Genomic DNA, 6,523 nt, shown 5'->3' on the forward strand with positions numbered 1-6,523 from the left:
CCGGAGGTTCTTGTTGCTGAAGTCTTACTGTCTGATCAAGGCGGGGAAACTGCAAATATGAGTCTGACAAACACCCTCAAAAGTCAACATGCCACTGTTTATTCATTGATATAAGCACACACATTAAAATGATGAATAACTGATTGACTAGGTAAAAGCCTTGCAGGGGGTTTTCTGTGTGTTATGACTTAATCAAATGTTGTTCCTTCAAACTGCAGCATGTTTCAAACAGAAGGCAAAAACCTGTCACAAAAATTATATACATTTTTTGAATTTTTCTTTTCGGATAATTTAGCAAAAGTGGGTCATGTTCATCTGAGATATCAGATTCAAGTCTAAACCCCATCATTGACCCCTCAGCCAGAGTCTCTCAGGCCATTTCAGTTCTAGTAGCCACACTATATGTGAATAAATGCAAAATTAAGAAAGCGTTTTACATGGCACCTCAACATTAATTTGTATTTGTATTCTGTGTGGTGGTATATATATGCTATGTAATTATTACAGGCATACCTGTCACCAAATTATTACAATAGTTAAACCAGTCTCTCTAAAATATGCTACTTACCCATAAAGTCACTTAGTTGTGTCAATAAATCCATAACAACTGAACAGTAGTTTTCAGTTAACAATAAAGTAAGCTAATAAAGGTTTGAAGTTATTAAGATGGCAGTTACTCTTGAACATATTTGTGATGAATGTGTGCTTAAATGTCAATGTCAAATTATCTTCCTGTTTAAAATGTAGCCGAGGGCTAATGAGTTGAGGTTTGGTTCACAGTAAATACTGCAAACACCTCACAGAAATAACTGACGAAAGCTTCCCCAATTTCCATAATAAATGCAAACAGTAATAACTTATGGAAAAGATGACATAACACTACAAAAACTGTAGTTCTGGGAAAAAACAGAGGAGTTATTTAAGAAATGTACATTTCACAACAATACTTGTGAAATGACTCGTCGAAATGTTTTGGTAAAGATAATATTGGGGAAAAAAAGAAAAAACTTCTTTGAATTTCATAGAATTTGATTTCAAATGCTGTCATTCCAAAAAAAAGTTGCTTAAATTTAAGTGCAGACTACATTTTCACACCTAATTATTCAACTCAAGATAGAAAATCTAATTGCTGAAATTGGACTAGTCAAACATACAAACTTTAAACAAATGTCTGAGCTTTCTGAATTCAAATGCTTCCTGAACAAAACAAAAACTCGTCTTCTGGAAAAAGGGAAATTCAAAACAGCTAAGCTCAGATATATGGTTTTACCATAAGAGAATACAGTATTTTAATATTTAAATATCAACATGCATGAATCAATTTTGATTAAATTTCACAGTCAAATATAAAAATCAAATTATTGACTGAAGTTTACCTTTAGCAGGCTGTTTTCTAGCACTGACAAATGTCTGAGATAAACCTGTATGACTGACTGACTGACAATTCTCTTTCACGCCTTTCGTTTGCATAAACTTAATTTTAATCACTTCATTTGCACTTTGGGAAGATAAGAGAATTGATTAGCCAACATTCTCCAGAAGGCTTCATGTTTGACTTTCTCTCCCCTGTTTTTTCTCTTCCAGTCCACCGGTCTTAGCTGTCAATACCTGAAACTCTCGCGTGGGATGCATTTGTGGCCCACTATTATGTGGCGATAAAACAAGGTAAGGACAATATAGTCACAGCACCAGTTAATTGGCATCAGAGAGGGAAATGCTGTTATAACTTCATAACTTCTTAAGTCATGCCTTGTGCACAGCTAGACGTACGGCGTTGTAAAAATTTACATTTTAATGAAATATTTGAATAAGCACTTGAAATTCACTCTACCAGGTCTCCCAGTTCTAAAACCAACATTTCATGTTTGTGTTTTGAATGGCAGCGTCAGAGAAATTAGCATGCCAGTCATACAGATTAGGAGGGCATCAGTGTAAAGTCACAGGCTTTCTCAATCAAGGTTCACTGCAGGTAAACACTACCCATGACATGTTTAAATGATAGCTTTTTGAAAGGAGTGGGGAGTGGGGGCAGAGAAAGCCCATATAGGGATCAGACCAGGACAGGAAAGGATAGAAATTCAGACTGCTGGCATGAAGGCTGTCTGCAGTTTACAGTAATTTGCTTCCTTTAAAATAAACCTGTCAGAGAGCCACAAAACTGCATTTTAAATTTCCACGAGTGATGCTTCCACATCAAAAATGAAGTCAAGGTTTGAATATTGTGTGCTATTTTATTGAAGAAAATATGGGTTATGTAGCTGTAGATCATTTATGATCGCCATATGTATTAAATATAAGCTTGGATTTATAATGTTAAAAGCTTATCTGTTTGTGACATTTTGAGAAATACACCTGTTTACTTAAGTTCAGTGAGAAGATTGCGACCACTCTCGTGTCTGACAGTGGTCTTGATTTTGTGGTGAACTGTCCCTTTAACACAAAAACTAAAAACAGAGGGCTGAAGCCTGACAGAGAAAATCAGCACCACCAGCACCCCCTAAACTCACCAACTAACACATTATATCTCAGATTTTTCTGCCTCTGCAGAGACCCAGGCCAGCTGTTTCACCTTGTTTTTGTGCTAAGCTAAACTAAAGGCAGCCTGTGACTTCATTTGTAACACACAGACATGAGAGGAATTGCTCTTCTGATCTAACTCTCAGCAACAAATCAAATAAACATTTTCCCTAAAACTTCCCCTAAACTATTTCAATTAATTAGCATCAGTGGAAACATTAGCTTCAAGATGGTTGCAAGCTGTGTGCAACCAAACAAGTAATCCTGACCTCGTTTCTGGTTGCACACTCTTCTCCTCACCTGATCAGGGGTCTATCATCTCTTTTAAAATCTGTACGAGCGGCAGCCGCTTCTCTCGTAATTCACTATGACACAAAGTGTGAGAGTGAAACGTAATTATTCATGTTGTTTTGCATCTCTTTAATTATTCAAACAAAACATTTCTTCTGGATGCTGGCACACGAGCACAGGTCAGACAGCGAGAGCTACAGTGCAGTTCATCATGGGAGTCACTTTGTTTACAGCAGAGCGGGACCAACCTGAGGCTCTGCACTCCACACCTGCTCCACATGGGCAGGCTGAACGTGACGATGCAGTTCATCACAAACTGATAGTGACATGGCTGCTGCCCAAGTCTCATGATTTGTTGACTCAATTTTCGCCTACAAAAATAGTAATATTATTGCTCTGATCGTTCACATCTCTCCAAAACCAGTCAAATCTATACGATTTTGTCTGTAGCAACTTTTCTATATAGTATACTGGGCAAACCATCTGATCCACATCTCCTTATTCCTGTCTTGACTGAGCCTCAGCCTTCTTAGATGAGCTCCTTAACTAAAGTGTGAACTGACCTCCATGTATCTCCATCCAAACTGAGCTGATACCATCCGCTGTTTAAGGCTGCATGATATGAATAAAATCTCCAGCAGGAGTTTGGTTGTGGAGCTTGATTTGGGACTGTGCGTTAAACTTTTATTTCCAAAATCAATACTAAAATTTGATACTTGACATAAACCTTCGCCAAATTGACCGTTCAAAACAAATAAATAAAGACATGAAATGTAAAACAAAACAGCTACATCTTAAACTCAAGCAGTTTACATCAGAGAAGAACAGAAGAGAAGAAATTTAGGGATTTGGGTTGCTATAACAACATCAACTGTTGTATCTTTAGCCACAGTGCATCCACATTCAGCTCCCGTCACAGAACCTGCATTGTTAGTTGTCTTCAGTTAGTGAACCCATCAGTGGATCCAACAGCTCTCCCACCCTTAACCCTCTGTTACCAAGTGAAGGAGACATGTGAGCATCTCAGCTATTTACTCAATGAGCGTAATTACCATTGGCTACTCACACGAGGCCTGCTAACTGATGTGATAAGTACCTTTATACTTTCATCTTCCTTTAGTTCCCTTTTTAATTGCTTGGACTCTCTTTGAAACCTAGCTGCGCCTTCCAATAAAGAAGAAAGCAGGCCCAGCTGTGAAGTACTGATTGTTGTGTTGGAGCTGGTAGTAAAGCAGGCCTTGTGGTATTGTTGTGTGTGTGTGTGTGTGTGTGTGTGTGTGTGTGTGTGTGTGTGTGTGTGTGTACGGGTGGGGGGCAGTGAGGCATGCCTTTTGAACAGCAGGTGGTAATTGAAACAAAACAAGGGCTGATTAGGGAAGCGTCTGGCAACTCATGATCCAAACAGCGAGCCGCCGAGGAGCCCAAACACAAGAGCCCTGGAATAAAGTGGTCATCATCTAATTAACAGAACACATTTTAATTACCGAGTAAACCAAGCAGTGCAGTGTGTCAATTTAACTGATGTGGTAAGTGCCAGTTTACAGTATCAGAAACAGACAAATAATTGGAATCTAATTACAAGCAGGTCTATTGCACACCAGCGCCTGCAGCCCATCTTAATAAACAAAATTTTACACCAGACCATGAATAACAAACACCGCAGAACTGCTAATTGCCTAGCTGCAATGTTGGGAGTTTGCCAGCTTTGACTATTTGACTGAAGCTCTTGTGTGAATGGATGAGGCTGTGCCACGCTTTAATTAGAACAAAGTGAACAGCAGCCATCCACGTTTGTTTTTCCTAATCTAACAGAGATAAATAATATGACCGGTGAACTGTTTTAGTTATAGGGTCAGTACACTACATATTTTGTCATTTACTTCAAGTGCTACTGATAGATTCATTAGCAAAAGTTACAATACAGCAAATGCAGCTAATCCATTTACTACTTGTCATTAAGTGACGTCTTTCTGTACAATTTTTCTAATGTTATATCTAAGACAAAACTAAGGAAATAGTGAAGAAGTAAAAATGGTAAAAATCATCTGACGGGGGGTAAATGGAAACGTAGGAGAAAAAAAATTATAATTATAAAAATGCATTCAATTGATATAACAAGCATATGAAATCTCCCAATCAGCCCTGCATTTCTCAGTCGATTAACAATAATCAGAATAATATCTCCTTCCTGTTTTCTCCAGTTGACACACTGATGGATCCCTCCAAATCTACCTCTCATGATTTTCTCTCCACAACCACGTGATGAATTTTAAGAGAAAGGTCATAGTGCCATTCAGATTGTTCTCTTCATTCAAATCTATCTTCCATTACTTTAATGCAGAGGAAAACATTTTTTAAGAAATATTATTATTGCACCTCTGTTGAAGAAAAACACTTCAGATTCATCAGTAACTTATGATTATAGACCAACTTTCAATCTTCCATTTCAAAGCAGAATATTCAAAAAAGCTGTAAAAATGACTATTTCTTTCAAAGCACAATATATAATAAATGTCAGTTGGGTTCAGAGTCGATCACATCACCGAAACATCAACAGTGACTCACAGGATGTTTTGATTTTAGTATTATTTGACCTCACTGCTGCCTTTGACACTGTTTATGATGATATTTTAATTCAAAGGCTCCATGTCAGCTTAGCCAGCCCTTTTCATAGGTTTTCATCTTTCTTAAAGGACAGATGCTTTAATATTTCCATATGTAGTTTCAAATCTGGAGAAGCAAAATGTTTCTCTGGGGTTCCGCAAGCGTTCGTCCTTGAACCACTGCTTTTCAAGACCCCCCCCCCCATTGGTAAAATCAGAAACATAACACATTATACCATTCAGTGTCTCTTTTCCTCTGATGATCCTGTTTACAAACTAGTAAACCATTTGGATTCTTAATTATTAATTATTATTAAAGACATTTTACAGCTGAATACAGACAATGCTGAGATATTCATAGTTGGCATTATTGGCAATACCTTGTCATTATTTTGGATACCGATATCAATTTTTTTTTTGAGTTTTATTACTTAAAACATACATCAACACTTAGAGCATTCCTATGTCAAACTGAACCTGCTTCCAGCATTCTTCTGAAGCAGGTTGAACTGCTATATCGCTATTTGCAGAATTATCCAAACAATGAGTATAATGGCTCCTGCTGAGTCAAAATGCAGCAGCCAGAGTCACGAATATTTGACTCCCTTCATTGGCTAGCATATACCGGCTGCTTGACAAAGGACATGAACATGACCTGGATTTCTCTGACTCTTAAAGCTCGGACATTTACACCTAAAATGACACATGAAAAACTTAACACATTTGGTCTTAAATGACATTCAAGAAGACAAAAATGCATTGCGATAACACTCAAAATGACTTAAGATGTGTTAATTACATTCATATGGTAACACTTGTGCGCTACATGTGTGGCTATATGATATCTCACTAACACATTTGACTGGTCCCTAAATCATTGTACTGGCTTCCTGTGTGCCAAAGATGGATTTTAAAATCCTATTATACTACTTGCACTAAAGCATGAGATGATATTGGATGTAAATACATCTCTGATTTGCTTGTACATTATGAAACATGTAGACTCCTCAGGTCATCTGGCACGGGTTTGCTCACATTCTCAGGATTAAAACCAAGCAAAGTGAAGCTTTCAAGCTTTTGTGGTAGCCTGTAACCTGTATTCACAAAACAGG

The sequence above is a fragment of the Scatophagus argus genome, chromosome 3, assembly GCF_020382885.2.
Source record: "Scatophagus argus isolate fScaArg1 chromosome 3, fScaArg1.pri, whole genome shotgun sequence".
NCBI classification, from domain to species: domain Eukaryota; kingdom Metazoa; phylum Chordata; class Actinopteri; family Scatophagidae; genus Scatophagus; species Scatophagus argus.